Source organism: Pteropus medius, unplaced genomic scaffold, assembly GCF_902729225.1.
Source record: "Pteropus medius unplaced genomic scaffold, Ma_sr-lr_union100, whole genome shotgun sequence".
NCBI classification, from domain to species: domain Eukaryota; kingdom Metazoa; phylum Chordata; class Mammalia; order Chiroptera; family Pteropodidae; genus Pteropus; species Pteropus medius.
Window position 1 is genome coordinate 5,283,013 of NW_024345861.1, and position 14,541 is coordinate 5,297,553.

At 35.4% G+C, this 14,541-nt stretch overlaps 2 pseudogenes; one reads left to right on the forward strand and one right to left on the reverse strand.

Annotated features, from left to right (window-relative positions):
* Positions 1-325: 325 nt before the first annotated feature.
* On the reverse strand, positions 326-4,114 carry LOC120612237 (PEST proteolytic signal-containing nuclear protein-like; annotated as a pseudogene).
* A 9,512-nt stretch (positions 4,115-13,626) lies between these two features.
* On the forward strand, positions 13,627-13,748 carry LOC120612291 (uncharacterized; annotated as a pseudogene).
* The last annotated feature ends 793 nt before the right edge of the window (positions 13,749-14,541 follow it).

The following is a 14,541-nucleotide window of genomic DNA, read 5'->3' on the forward strand; positions in this document are numbered from 1 at the left end:
TTCCTTCAGTCTTAATGTACTAATAGTTGTATTTTAAAAAATGCAATTCTTAAAAAAGTACTATATCTGATTTTTTAAAATTATCTGTAACTTTTGGAAACAAATCACATGAAACTACAAAATTAGCAAATGTCTTGAAACCTATATATAAAACATAAATTACCTAATATCAAACTCTCATTTATTAGTGTAACGATCAATTCTTAAAAAAAAAAAAAAAAGGCTGTTCCAAAGATAGTCTTACTACATTCTTCAAAAAGGAAACTGTTCCTTTTAACCTTATACCTATCCCACACCCCAGTTTCAAAATACATCATTTAATCATTTAATTGTCTTGGTCATGGACATTTCCAAGATGAGATTTTATATTTCATGCCCATCGCTTCTGGTTATCAGAAAACCCATGCTTTCCTTTATTGGACGAGTTTGGTCCTACTGATGTTGGTGTATCCCTTTCAATATTCTTCATCCTCATCTTAGCTTCTAGAGCCATTTCTTTCGGTTCACTATTTTCACCTTCATTAAAAGCAACTGCGACTGAAAAGTTTTTGGAACAAGAGTTGTAACAGTTTCTTTAGGCATACTTGATCTAAGTTTGATGCTTTGGCTGAAGCTTTCTTTCTTATCTAATTGCTAATGGCAAATCCAGATGTGGAGATCTTTGTAGGCTTCACTGGGAGGTCTGCAGCTTCTTCTTTAGCCCATCGCATGCTGTAACTGGAACTTTCCTTCTGTTACTGGAAGAAACAGTCAGTGTTCTCAGGTTTTCCTGCTTCCTCTATTGGTCCTGTGCGGCTCCAGCTCTCTGTGGCTTCTCAGGCTTATCCTCTCCCGCTTTCTTGTCTGCCATTTTCCCCTCCACAGTCTTCCTACAGCTATGCCAACTATCTACTTTAATCAATCAATTACACTTCATCCACTTTAATCAATCAGTTACAATACAAATAAAAGTGATGGTAATCATTAACATAATAGCTAGCATAATAAATAGCACTGCACATGAGCTTGGCACTGTGCTAAGTGATGTGCACGCTTAATTTCAGGGGAACCCTTACCATGATCTCATGTGATAAATACTATTAATCCACTTTTCAGATGAAAATAAAGAATAGACAAATTGAGCAATTTGCCCACGGTTGCAGAACCTGAACTGAGAGCCTACTGTATGAAGTTCACAGAAAAACTCTTAGAAATTACTATTGTCTCTTGAAAAGCATTTGCTTTTGCCAAACATGCCGATGTTGATCACGGGAGTTAACCAGCCCTTCTTTTGGAATGGTCCTGAGCTAGAGGCTCAGTTTTTTATTTCAATGACAAGGCCTTGAGCCTTTAAGAAGAGATTTGATTTTACAAGTCGTGTGAGGTCAAGTCTGGTGAATGATTAGAGTGCATGGTCATGTCTTGAGTTAAAAACAAGGTATTCCTGTCACTTTGAATAATGTCTTCCTTGGTGAAATTCTTTGCCTAATGCAAAAGATAATTCCAAGAGAAATAGTATTAGAGAAAAAAAGACTCAATTCTTATCTTTGTACAGCTTCCAAACTAAATTTATGTCAGTTATGACTTTAAATAAATCACTAAAATTTTAACCCCAACAGTCTATTTTTTTCTTTTAATAGCCAAATTTAGAATTTTTGACTATTGTTTTTAATAGTGCAAGCTATCCAAGCAATCTGGAAAGATTGTAAATTTTGTCTGAAAGGAAAGTTTCTCATCCTTAGTATCATTACTGTTGGCTGTGTGATCTTGAACAACTTCAGCTTCCTCATCTGTTAAATTAGGATAACTTTCTCAAGAGGGACTCTGGGAAAGAATTAAGCCTATCTGAAAGTATCCATTGTATATAATGAATCAGTTCCTCTCCATGCATTTAGAATGGTACTAATTATTTACCATCCTTGGGATAATTGAGAAAATAGTCAACTCAAATCATTTTCTCTATTCTGTGGTTCAGATAAAACCAGGTACCAGGTGAGAAAGACTGCATGAGGACTCAATCGAATATAGGTGTGATACATCAGAATAATGTATGACATGTGGAAGGTACTCAGTAAATTAGTTCCTTTCCTTCTCTACACCAGGTTAAAAAGAAACTGGGCTGAAAATCTCATCAAAGATGGCAGTAGTGCCCTTAAGTGGTTCTCAAGGCCAGTTTCCTGGCACTCATCTGTTCCAGAATGGCAATTCTTTTCCTATATAAGAGGAAGAGGAGAGGAATACTGATTGGAGAAGAGAAGGAAAAGCATTTCATCAGGCATTTTACAGGAGTTACCGCCTTTAATTAAAGAACTAATGGGAGTCACGCTGGTGGCTGTAATGGAACTTCTAGGACTGTATAGTTATTTCTTCTCTTCTAAATTTTTTTTTCTTTCCACTTCTTTCTATAAGCTTCTGGAGGGTCTGCAAGCTTGGAGTGTTGTTTTTTTTTTTTCCTGCAACCTTATAACTATAGTGCCTAGCATAGAGCCAATATTCAAGATGTCTGTGATGAATTAATGAGTTAATGTCCTCCGAGGAAAGCCAGAAGGTATGAAACTAGAAAAGGACTGTGGAGCAAACCTCTTGCTTTTTCATGGAACTTTTCTTCCCAGATCCCAGAGGATGAGTTCCTCACCTCTCTGAGCTGACAGCACCTCATGTTTAAGTTTCCTGTGGCAAGAGAGGAAAGGGCGACAGGATAGCTGCATAATCAATCCAGTCAGCATACATGCAAGCTGTCACAACTCCCAGAAGGGACAGGACACCTTTATATGCTCTAGCATTTCACAAACCTTTGGACAAAAAGTTCTCTAATCTCAGGTTCCCAGTGACTTCATAATTCCATTTTTTCTCTTTTCACATCTCATCTAATCAAGCTTGGCTAAAAATATTCTGAGAACCACCCAAGCAAACCCTTGCATTTGTCTCTTCAAATGGTGTTCATGATATGTCAATGCATACACATCCCAATCTGATAGAGTATCACCAGCAGTGTCTCTTTAAAGAGGAGGGCTTTTAGAAGGCAGGCCACTCTACAATAAGAGGCTTTTTTTGTGTGTGCAAGGTTCAGAGCTGTTGCTGTGGCAACTCCTGCAATCTCAGCTGAGTATCCAAATAGTTTGTTCTTTTTTTTTTTTTTTTGAGAGAGAATGAGAAATGAATGAGAATGAATATCAATGAGATTTACCATGGGCTTCTATTTGGAGTTCTAGAGTTAGTGAAAATTAGTTTCCTAAAAAAAAAAAAAAAAAACAAAGAAATAAAGCCTCTGGGAAAAGGCCCAGCTCCTCAAAGGCAGCGGATGTAAAATGGAAGAGGACTGTGTGCAAGAATCTTAGCAGGAGCCAAGAGCCATAGCTTTGGAAAAAAGCTCCCAGCTGCAAACACCCAGGCAGAAAGAAAGCTGCCGGGCAGCCGACCCCACATTCCAGCGTTGAGTCGGCCTCCCTGCTGGGTGCCAGCCTCTCCCTGCCTCCCTCCCTCTCCCCCTTCTCGCTTCCTCCCCAGCCTTCTCGGAATGGAGGATCTCCGATTAAAAAAAGAGGGTGGTATGCTTTAAAAAATTTTTCCCCCTTCGTCTAATAGGCGATATGTGGAAAATTAATTGCAGTAAATGGCACAGCAAAAAAAAAAAAAAGCATCAGCATTTGTCTTTAAATTGATATTCCCTGCTTCTACTCCCGCCCTCTTCAGCCCAGCGCAGCCAGCCACTGCTGTCCCCACCCCCTAAGTCTTTTATTATCAGTTGAATCACGTCTCGTGCCAAGCGAAAGGTCATTTCGGGTCATCCTGGAGATGAAAGGACGGGGTAATGTATGTGAAGGTGCTGGAATTGGCAAGCTAAAAAAAAAAAATAAATAAAAGAATGAAGAGAGAAATGGGGAGAAGGAACAGGAGTATGAGAAGCTCCGGCATTCTAACAAGAGCATAGTTATGCCAGAAAGACACAGGAAATGTTTCAAAGTATGACAAGTGCTACCCAGTCTGTAGCTAATTCCTTATAAAAATAAGAATGTAGCTTCTACTGTGAGCTGTCTGAAGAGTAATTCAAGTTTCTAATTGTTCTTACCCTGAACCCCATTTTTGACTTTCATCATAGGGAGAAATGCTGCTCATTACGGAAGTCCAAGCTCTGAATAAACAAGAGCTTGGGGAACGTGTTCAACCCACGCAAAGAGTCAGGACTTTGAACCAGAAAGAGATGGGGGTGGAGGCTGGGAGGGAGGGGTTGTGGTGATGACGGCCTTGCCTTTCTGAAAGAGATTCAGAACGGCCAGGGTTTGTGGCCAGCATGTTTGCTTTGTTTCAGTATCAAGCATAGATTTCTTAGTTTAGAGATAAGACGAAATAAATAACAAGAAACCTTGAATACATTTTTTAAAATTTTTTTAATAGCCTGGGGTTTTTTTTGTTGTTGTTTTGTTTCTATGTCTCTACTAAAGAAGATGCCACTACCTCCTTTGAGTTTTTAATTCAATGCCATTTCAATAAAGACAATTGACTATCTCTGAATTCTTGCCAAGTGCATGTTTTCTCTTCTTTTCCTTCCCTCTGATGCATTTGAATGCCCTGTATTTGCCTCACTGATTTTTTTCTAAGAAACGAGAATTCATTTTTATTTTATTTATCTGTTTGCTTGTTTGTTTATTTATTGCAATAACATTGATGCCAACAGCAATCTATCAAGGAAATGGAAGGTTTGGGCAATAAATTGTTTGCTTCCAAATTCTGAAAGTGTCTTACTAGGAAATTCCCATCCCCCATGGCCTCTGCTCTGCTACCTCTTTTACTAGTCAAGCCCCCTCTACCATTCTGCTTTGCTGATGCACTCAGAGAAATTCAAGTGGTGAGGCTTTTAAGGCAACCAGGTAAAGTAAACTGATGAGGAACAGAGTATGTCATAATAAAGTCAGAGATTTGGTGAGAGTCATCCATTTATCAACTCATCCTGGCAGAGTTCTTTGTAATGGTTATCATCTCAGTGTGTGGCACCTGCTAGAAAAACCTGCCTCTAAATGCCCAACTCACATCATTATACAAACATCCTCACTGAAGGTTTATCAGTTCCCTCATTACTAGAGTTATATGTTCCTAAAGAAATACAAGTAGTTTTTGTTACCTAGTTACTTTTGATGTAGATGTTAGTTACAGAAAGCTCAATTTTCTGGTCATTTAAAGAGAATGGGCTACCATTGGTCTATTTGGGGTGCAGAGTGAACAGGGGTCACTGTGAAGAATGGAAAGAGGAAGGAATAGAGTCCTCCATATGACTGAGATATCTTGATTTAGCCCAAATTAGTTGATGCTTAATTGATCTGTAACTAAACTGCTGCTAATAAGAGGATGAAAACTGACTGATGCTTACACCAATCGGAAAATGTGTACACCCACAAGTAACCAATGAGAGTTTCAGGGCATTAGTAATTTCCCATTGGTTAAAAACACCATGAAGAAAAACCCCCAAGGCAAATCTGATAACAGAAACTAGGCTCACATATGTCACATAACGAAGATGATATGTTTCCTCTTATAATTACTGTTGTTGAGTAGCACTGAATCATGCAGGTGAGCAAGGCAATAATACTCCTCCATGTTCATATCTTCTGAGGTCTTCTATAGTCTAACAAGAGCCTTAATGTTGACTGGAAGTTTTAACAGACTCAAAATACAGTCAGGCATTTCCCAGTGCCTTACTGGGAAGGAAAAAAGGAAGGAATCTAATATTTCTTAAACAACCATGTACTTCATGTGAATATAACTAATTTAGTCTTCATAGCAACCCTGTGGATAAGTATTATTTCATTTACTGATGAGGAAACTGATACTCTGTCAAGTTAAGTAACTTAATACCACTCATCTAACAAAGAAGGGGAAGGAAGCTCGCATTTATTGAGACTTCCATTTCAGAGACCACGCTCAGTTTATTATACACAACTTTCAGATAACCCTATTCTATGCCTAATATTGTCTCCATTTTATAAATGAAAAATATTCAAGGAACTTAAGTAGTTTGTCCAAAGTCATAAAGCTAGTAAATTAAGGAGCCAGAATTCAAACACATCAATCTAACTCCTAAAGCCCCTGCTCTTTCATTTGAATTGATGCCTCTAGTATTAGCCCTAAGAAGAAAGAATTAAAAATTAGTTCTGAGCCTTGTTCCCAACATATTACAAAAAATATCCTGAATCTCTAGAAGGCGGAAAAACTTAGGTTGGCACTTGTATAGAGACTGTCCAAGAGAGAGCATCAGTACAGAGTCCCACAGATCTAGGGAAAAAGGTTTCAGTTTCAAGGAAGATGACAAATAATTACCCTCTAGATCTGATTACAAACTAAGATTTCATGAGTGAAATTGATTTGTTGGATATTCCAAAGACACCAAAAGTGAAAGATGAGAAGTAGCTTACTATTGAATCTAAGACCCTTTCTAAATGTAACTACCAAATTTATCTTTTTCAATTGATTTGGCCATCTTAAGTAAAAGGCATTTGTTTATTCAACAAATATTGATTGAGTGCCTAGTAGGTGCTAGGCAATGTCCTGTGTATTAGGGATACATTAGATCTGTTCAATTGACTAGATAGTACTGCCATTCACTGTTTAGGGAACATCAGAGGAGAAAGAAAAAAAGGAAAAGAAGGAGATTTGGATGGAGTGGGTGGAGGAGTTAATGAATAAAGATTTCACAGACTAAACTGACTCTGAAATGCCTGCAGAAACACTCACTGGAGAAACCTAGTTAGGAGTTGGAATTATGGATTTGGCTCTCAGAAGACAGAGCTAGACTAAAATATAGACTTAGGAGGGACTGACATATGGTAGATGGTGACTGAAGACCTGGTATCTGAGATCATCCAAAAAATGGTAAATTAGGAACAGAAAGGGGCTTAGATAAACAGAGCCCTGAAGAACGCAGTGTTTAAGGGATGTTTGTGATCATTAGGTACTTCCCCCAATTTTATATGTAGCAAAATTGGGACTGGCTCATTCATTCACTGATTCATTCAACAAGCACTTACTAATTACCTACTATGGGTTATGTGCTAATAATATAAAGTACAAATGAATAAGGTATTATCCCTTGCCCTAAGGAAATATAATAGAGAAATATTCTAATAGATTTATATATATTCTTTGTGGAGGAGAAGGAAAGATATTGGTAAGACAGAAGTTCATAGTGGAAATGAAGTTTAAACTGGACCTTGCATAATGAATAGAGTGGAAAATATCAGAACAAATCTGACTTCTGTACCTTTTATGCGATATGGATACTTAATTTTTAAAAAGTGTGCAGAGAAGAAACAGAATATAATAGAAGAGTAAACTTGAGAACAATGTAAATATAGTGAGTGTGAGGAACATCAAGGTAATGTGTAAAAGAAAGAAGAAGGGGAAGAGAGATAAAAAGGAGAAAGGAGTCTGTATTATTAGAGGAAAAGATTTCATTAACCAGTGACAGAACTAAGAGTGGCTTGGGGAAGTTTCCTTAGCGTGCTAAAGGAGATAAAGCATTTAATTTGGGAAATTAAGGAAAGCATATTAGCCAAGGTTCCCTAATTGCAATTAATAGAAACTAATTGGAGGTGCCTTAAGAAAAAGTAGGGTTAGCAATATTTGTTAAATGAATGATGTGGTAGTAATAGAATTTTTAAAAAAACAGAATAAGAAGAAGAATAGAGCTGGGTTTAAGGAAGGAATTGGAAGCATAAACTGGAAAGTTATTAGGAACACGGGCTGGACTCTACCTCTTTATCTCCCTTTTTTCTGCCTGTCTGCTTCGAACTTCTTACCTTGCTAACCAACTTTTTCTGCGTCTCAGGCCACATGCTGAATGTGGGTGCATAACAGTTTACATGCTGCAGTTCGTACCCAACACAGCATTTAGTACATTGTTTTGAAACCAGATTCCGTATTAGAAGGCAAGAAAATGGAGCAAGCTCACTTTGAACCAGCAGTCCACCTGGGGCACGATCACATGGCTGGGAGATAGGGCACATGGAAGATAGAAATGGAACAAGGGAGTGCCTTGTTAATTAGACCGATAACCTCAAATTGTTCAGTAGACTCTCGCAATTGAGACTTTAACGTGAAACCGGGTTTGTATGGAACCTACCACAACAGACATCATTTCCTTCAAGAATAGAAGACTAAGAAACAATTAAACTACAGGATTCAATCAGGTGACAGTAGAAAATAAAAACAGATATAAATAAGCTCAGCAAAGTTAGCCCCTGAAGCCATAGCAGGTACCTATAACTGGTCTGCCCATAATAGTTCACACTGGTGAAGACTAGTTTATTGTGATCTAAATAGCAAGGCCAGGATTAGCGTGAGCTGAGAGAGGCAGAATCATGCAAGTGTAGGATAATATCTTATCTTTATTTAAAATTTTGATATTTTGTTCATTGTTGATTTTTGAGTTAATTTTTATTTAAAAAATATTACATCAAGATATTATTTATCTTGATTATTGAAGGTTTTGGTGCATTCTTAAATTTTGTACCTGAGGCAAGTGCCCAACTCACTTCGCCCTAGTTCTCTATTGTGCTAAACAGTTGAGGAAGCCTGTGATGATTTGAATAACATCTTCTATGAAGAGAATCTTGAAAAAATTTGAGAAATTCAAATTAAAGTTTTTTGATCAAAACTGTAATTAATAGAAACAATTTAAAGGAAGAAAAAAAAAAACGCTTTTATTCCATGGTGGATGCACCAGAGGAGTGATTAACATAAATGACTTTTGTTTGGATGTGGCTCTGGTGTTTTGTCAAAATAAACTGATTCAGCATCTATATAGAAAACCTCAAAAACCTACCAAAAAAAAAAAAGTGATAGTAAACTAGTAAGTAAATTTAGCAAGCTTGCAGGACAAAGTGTTATGGGTTGGATTGTGTGCTCTAAAAAATGTATGTTCTGTACCTGTGAATGCGAAATAGTTTGGAAATTGGGTCTTTGAAAATGTGATCAAGTTCAGATGAGGCCATGAGATTAAGGGGAGCCCTGAATCCAGACAGGGGTTCTTAAAAGATGGGGAAAATTTGGACACGGAGACTCACAGAGAGGAAGAAATCAACATGCCATATAGGCAGAAATTGGAATAATGCAGCTACAATTCAAGCAATGCCAAGGATTGCAGGCAACCACCTGAAGCTAGGAGAGAGGTGCGGAACACATTCTCCTTCAGAGCCTCTAAAAGGATTCAATCTTGCGAGCACTTTGATTTAGAACTTTTAGTCTTCAGAAACGTGAGAGAATAAATTTCTTTTGTTTTAAGTCACCTAGTTGTAGTAGTTTGTTACTACAGCCCTAGAAAACTAACATACAAGGGTCAATATACAAAAATTATTTGTGTTTCTAAATAGTAGCAATGATCAACTGGAAATTGAAATCTTTTTAATATTGTTTAAAATAGCTTCAAAAATATGAAATAAATAGGTATAATTAAATAGATATAAATAGGAATAAACCTATCAAAGTATTCATAAAATTTCTACACTGAAAACTACAAAACATTACTTAGAGGTCTTAACCCTTTTCTCATTTAGAAAAAAAAAGTGCAGCTTGCTGCCACCATTAATTTAACATCACACTTAGAAATGCTGTTTTCTAGGATTTGACATTTTCAGCAATCGAGAATTACTGTATTTTATAAAAACAAAATGCTATAAATAGAATGATGTCATTTGTTTCCAAAAACTCTCGCTATACTAGAGCAATGCGAAAATAATAATAAAAGCAGAATATTTTGTGGTAAACTTTGGGGTAAGGTTAGGACTGTAATCCATGAGTTATCTGTCTGCAGCCACAAGTGCTGCAGGTGATTATTCTCGGGGCAAATGGGAAATGGGTTAAAGAGGATTGAAGTCAATGAAGAGACGCTGTGTATATGAACAGAAGGTTCAATACTGTTGAGATAGCAATTATTTCTAAATTGATCTAAAGATTTAATGCAGTCCCATGCAAAATTACAAAAGCATTTAGAACTTTACCAGCTGACTCTAAAATTTATGTGGAAATGCAAAGGACCTAGGATAGACTAAACAATTTTGAAAAATAAAAATAATTTGGAGAAATTACACTACCTGATTTCAAAATGTACTACAAAGTTACAGATATCGGTCAGTATGGTATTGACATAGGATAGTCAGATAGATCAATAGAACAAAATTAGATATACACATACATTATCAGTTGATTTTCACTGAAGGGACCAAGATATTTCAATGGGGATAAGCCTTTTAAAAGGGGGTAGACTTTTAAAGTCAGAGTGCTAGAACAATTGCAAATTCATGTGCTAAATAAATAAACAAATAAATAAATAACAATTACTTGCACTATACACAAAAATTAACTTGAAATGCATTAAAAACATAGATCTAAAAACTCAAACTATAAAATGTCTGAAATAAAACATAGAACAAAATTTTTTTGATCTTGAGTTAGCCAAAGATTTTGTATATAAGATAGAAAAAGGATGAACCATAAAAAAAGAAAAATTGATAACTTGAAGTTTATAAAAACTTAAAACTTCCACTTTTTGTAATATGCTAAGAAAATGAACAGACAGACATGCTATATACTGGGAGAAATATTTGCAAAACTTATATCTGATAAAGAACTTATATTTAGAATATATAAAGAAGTTTTAAAATTTAATATTAATACAAAAAATCCATTAATAAAAAGGGAAAATATTTGAGTGCATATTTCACCAACGAAAATACACATCTCAAGTACATGAAAAAAGGCTCAATAGTATTTTGAGTCACTAGGGAAATGCAAATTAAAGTCATAATGAGGTATCACTGCACACCCACAAAATGGCTAAAATTTAAAAGACTGACAGTATCCAGTAGTGGCAAGGATGCAGAGCAATAGGAATCCTTATATTTATCTGATGGGGATACAAAATGGTACAACCACTTTGGAATACAGTGTAGCAGTTTCTTACAAAATTAAACATTCACTTATCATATGATCCAGCAATCCCACTCCTGAGAATGAAAATATACATCCATGTAAAAACCTGCATACAAATGTTTACAGCAACTGTATTTTTAATAAGCAAAATTTGGAAATAACTCACATGTCCATCACTAGTAAAATGATAAATTATTTTACTTCCATACAATGGAAAGACATTCAGAAAAAAAATTACTGATATATGAAACAACATGGATAAATCTCAGAAGAATTAGGTTAAATGAAAGGTGCCAGTTTTGACTTACATAACAATCTGGAAAAGACAAAACTAAAGTTATAGAAATCAGATCATTGACTGGGTATAGAAATGGAAGCAGGAAGTTTACTGCAAAGGCAAATTAGGTAGCTTTTATGGGTCATGGAATGTTCTACATCTTGACTAGACAATAGTTATATGACTGCAAATATTTGTTAAAACTGAACTGTATACTTAAAAAGAATAAATTTTATTTTATGTAAATTATTCTTTAATGAAACTTAGTGAAAATAGAGAAAATCAACTGACATGACAAAGCAATGAACTAAATATATATTTGAGCCAAATACAAGCTTAAATACTATTAAAGACCTATTTATTTTACTCTTTAGTAACAAAATAACAAGTATAAAGGCAGCCTCCCACATTTTTCATAAATTAATTTGTTGCAAATTTTTTCATTTTATATCAACTTGCATATGAAGCATATCTGTGAATTAATTAAAATCTTTTTAGTCCCTCTTATAAGTGCTCTGATCTCCTCCTGCCTATGGATTCAAGAACACAGATGCTTGCTCACAGCTAACCTATTCAGAGTTGTATTTATTCTCCTTTTCCCAGAAATAAGCATCATCCTAGGAAAAATATACAAAGAGAAAAAAATAATGAAGAGGGGCTGATTTTGATTTCCATTAGGTACACTAATTTCTTCTGGAGAGTGGCTGATATGACTATTATTGATGCAGTTTCTCAACGCTCTCTACAAAACTTGGGCATTTCTCTCAGCAGTCATTCCTGCCATTCAGAATAGGAAACCATTATTTAGAACCTCTTCGTTTCAGCGTCAAGCTGGCACATAAGGATTTTAGCACCATCAAAATTCAGATTTCCATACTTGCCTCCTCTATAATTATTTTATTCCTGGACATCTCTACTTGTATACTTCACTATTACATCAAAAATCTTAAGTCTAGAAGCAAGTTCATTATTTCAAAATACCTTCCTACTTCCTTCCCCAAACTCTGTCTCCTTATTGTTTTTTGGTTTTTGGTTTTTGGTTTTGTTTTTTTGTCACATTAGTGTTAATCTTATTGTTAACCACCTGAAAAATCATCTTTGAGTTTTCCCTGTCTCTAACTCACAAAGGTTTTCTTTTTTAATCCTTTTTAATGTCTCTGATATGTGTCATTTTGGCCATCATTCTATCAGCTTATTGGGATAAACTTCTACTAGTGTCGGGCTCCAGTCTTTCTTTCTGCTATCGTAGTACCACCAGATAAATCTTCCCTCTGTGTTCATGGCATTTCCCTATTGCCAACGCTTCAGTTGATCACCATTCTCTTTTAGATAAAATTCAAACTTCTTAATATAACATTCAAGGTCTTCTGTGCTATCCCAAACTACTTTTCCAACTTAATCTCCTGGTAGTTCCCCACATGTCCCCAGTACTCTGCTAGTCCTAACTATTAATTAAATGTACTCTTTATATACCTCTTAGTAGACCTTTGCTCACATTTTGACCCCTCCTAGAATGTTCCTCCTTCTTATTATACCCAAATATCACACATCCTCAAAGGCAAAGATGGACATTCACCATCTCCCTGAAATATTTCTGGGAAAAAACAAAAACAAAAAAAAACTTTTTCTTTGGAATGCTTTTGTAGTTCTATGTATCATTCACCTGGCAGTAATTATAGACTACATTCCTATGTTCTTCTTTTTTATGTGTTCACAGTTTGTGTCCACAAATATTGAGGAAGCTCTTTGAGGAGAAGAACCACGTTGAGATTCAAGTGTTTATGATATAAATATGAGGATGTTTTGTAAAGGAAATGGTTTATACATAGCATTTCAACTATGAAATTGAAGCATGGTTGTGAAATCATCTGTTCAGACTCAGAAAAGCTTGATTCACATATTGCATCTCCAAACTGCATTTCTAAAATGATTGTGTCTGTTCCTTTAATGCTAAGACATGAAGATTGCATGTTGTCATTATTCAGAGGCACTCAGGAGTCAGGGTATAACTCAATTGAAAATTAGGAGTTAGAAAACCTGGTTTTCACTAACTGGTTGTGAAAATCTTGGATCAGTCCTTAAGCTCACCTTCTACGTCAGCAAAAAAAAAGAGAGAAATTTGGATTAGATGAGCTCTAATTTTCTTCTAATTCTAAACTTATGTTGGCATTTGTCCTTTATTTATCTTGTAAATTTTATATTACCTTCACCTCATCAAGAGTTAGGGTTAGGCAAATAAGTTTATATTTATTGAGTACTTTTATCATCTTGACTAATTCTCACCAGAATCCTCTGTTATGCAGGCTCTCACGGTTTGAGTAAATTGTCCAAGCTCCCACAGCTATTAGAAACAGTTAAGAGTTGATCTTCAGACTTTTCAAACTGATTAACTCCAAAGTCAAGTATTTTTTGACTACTCAATTAAAATCTGTTTAAAAAATTAATGAATTGTCTATGGCCATGCCACCCTAAATGTGCCCAATCTCATCTGATTTCAGAAGAAGCTAAGCAGGGTTGGATCTGGTTAGTACTTGGATGGGAGACCACCTAAGAATACCAGGTGCTATAAGCATTAAAAAAAAATTAATAAATAAATGAATAAATCAGAAACATTGACCAAGACATTGACTATTATCGACCAAGACATTGACTAACATTTATTGTTGACATATTTACATTGTATTTAAATAATAGTCTTGCTATATAACGTTTCTTTGAGATTCATGCCAATATAGAGTTATAATACTTTACATTTGTACAATTTTTTATGATCTACCTACATTATCTCATGATTCTCACAACCTTCAAGTGAGAACAACAGGCATTATTATCACTATTATATAAGAGATGAAACCAAGGCCTGGAGATGTTTAAGCAACTCTCTTGTAAACACAGTATAGAGGTAGCATAGAAGAGTGGTTAAGGCTTTGGCCTTTGAAGCTCTATATACCTGAGTTCAAATGCTGGCTTATTCTCTTATCTATATAACGTCAGGTGAGTTACTTAATTTCCTCTTATCTAGGAAATGAAGTTGCAGAAGTATCTACCTCATAAGATTTTCAAAAACATTAAATGAGAAAATGTAAGATAATTATATTTATATCTACTATAGCTAACCTATAGTAACAAATATTAACTCATCAATGGCAGAACTTTCACATCTAAATTGAAGTTGTATATTCTTTCTACTATACCTCATGGATTTTTGATACTTCCAACAATTTCCTTTGGATCAAATTTAAGACATAGCTTTATACTCAATTCAGTGATATAGTAGGGTGTATTCTAGCTAACCAAAGAGGGTATCAATAAAAGGTGCACTTTTAAGTTATTTTCCAGGAGTGGTGGTGATTGATTTGCCTTGA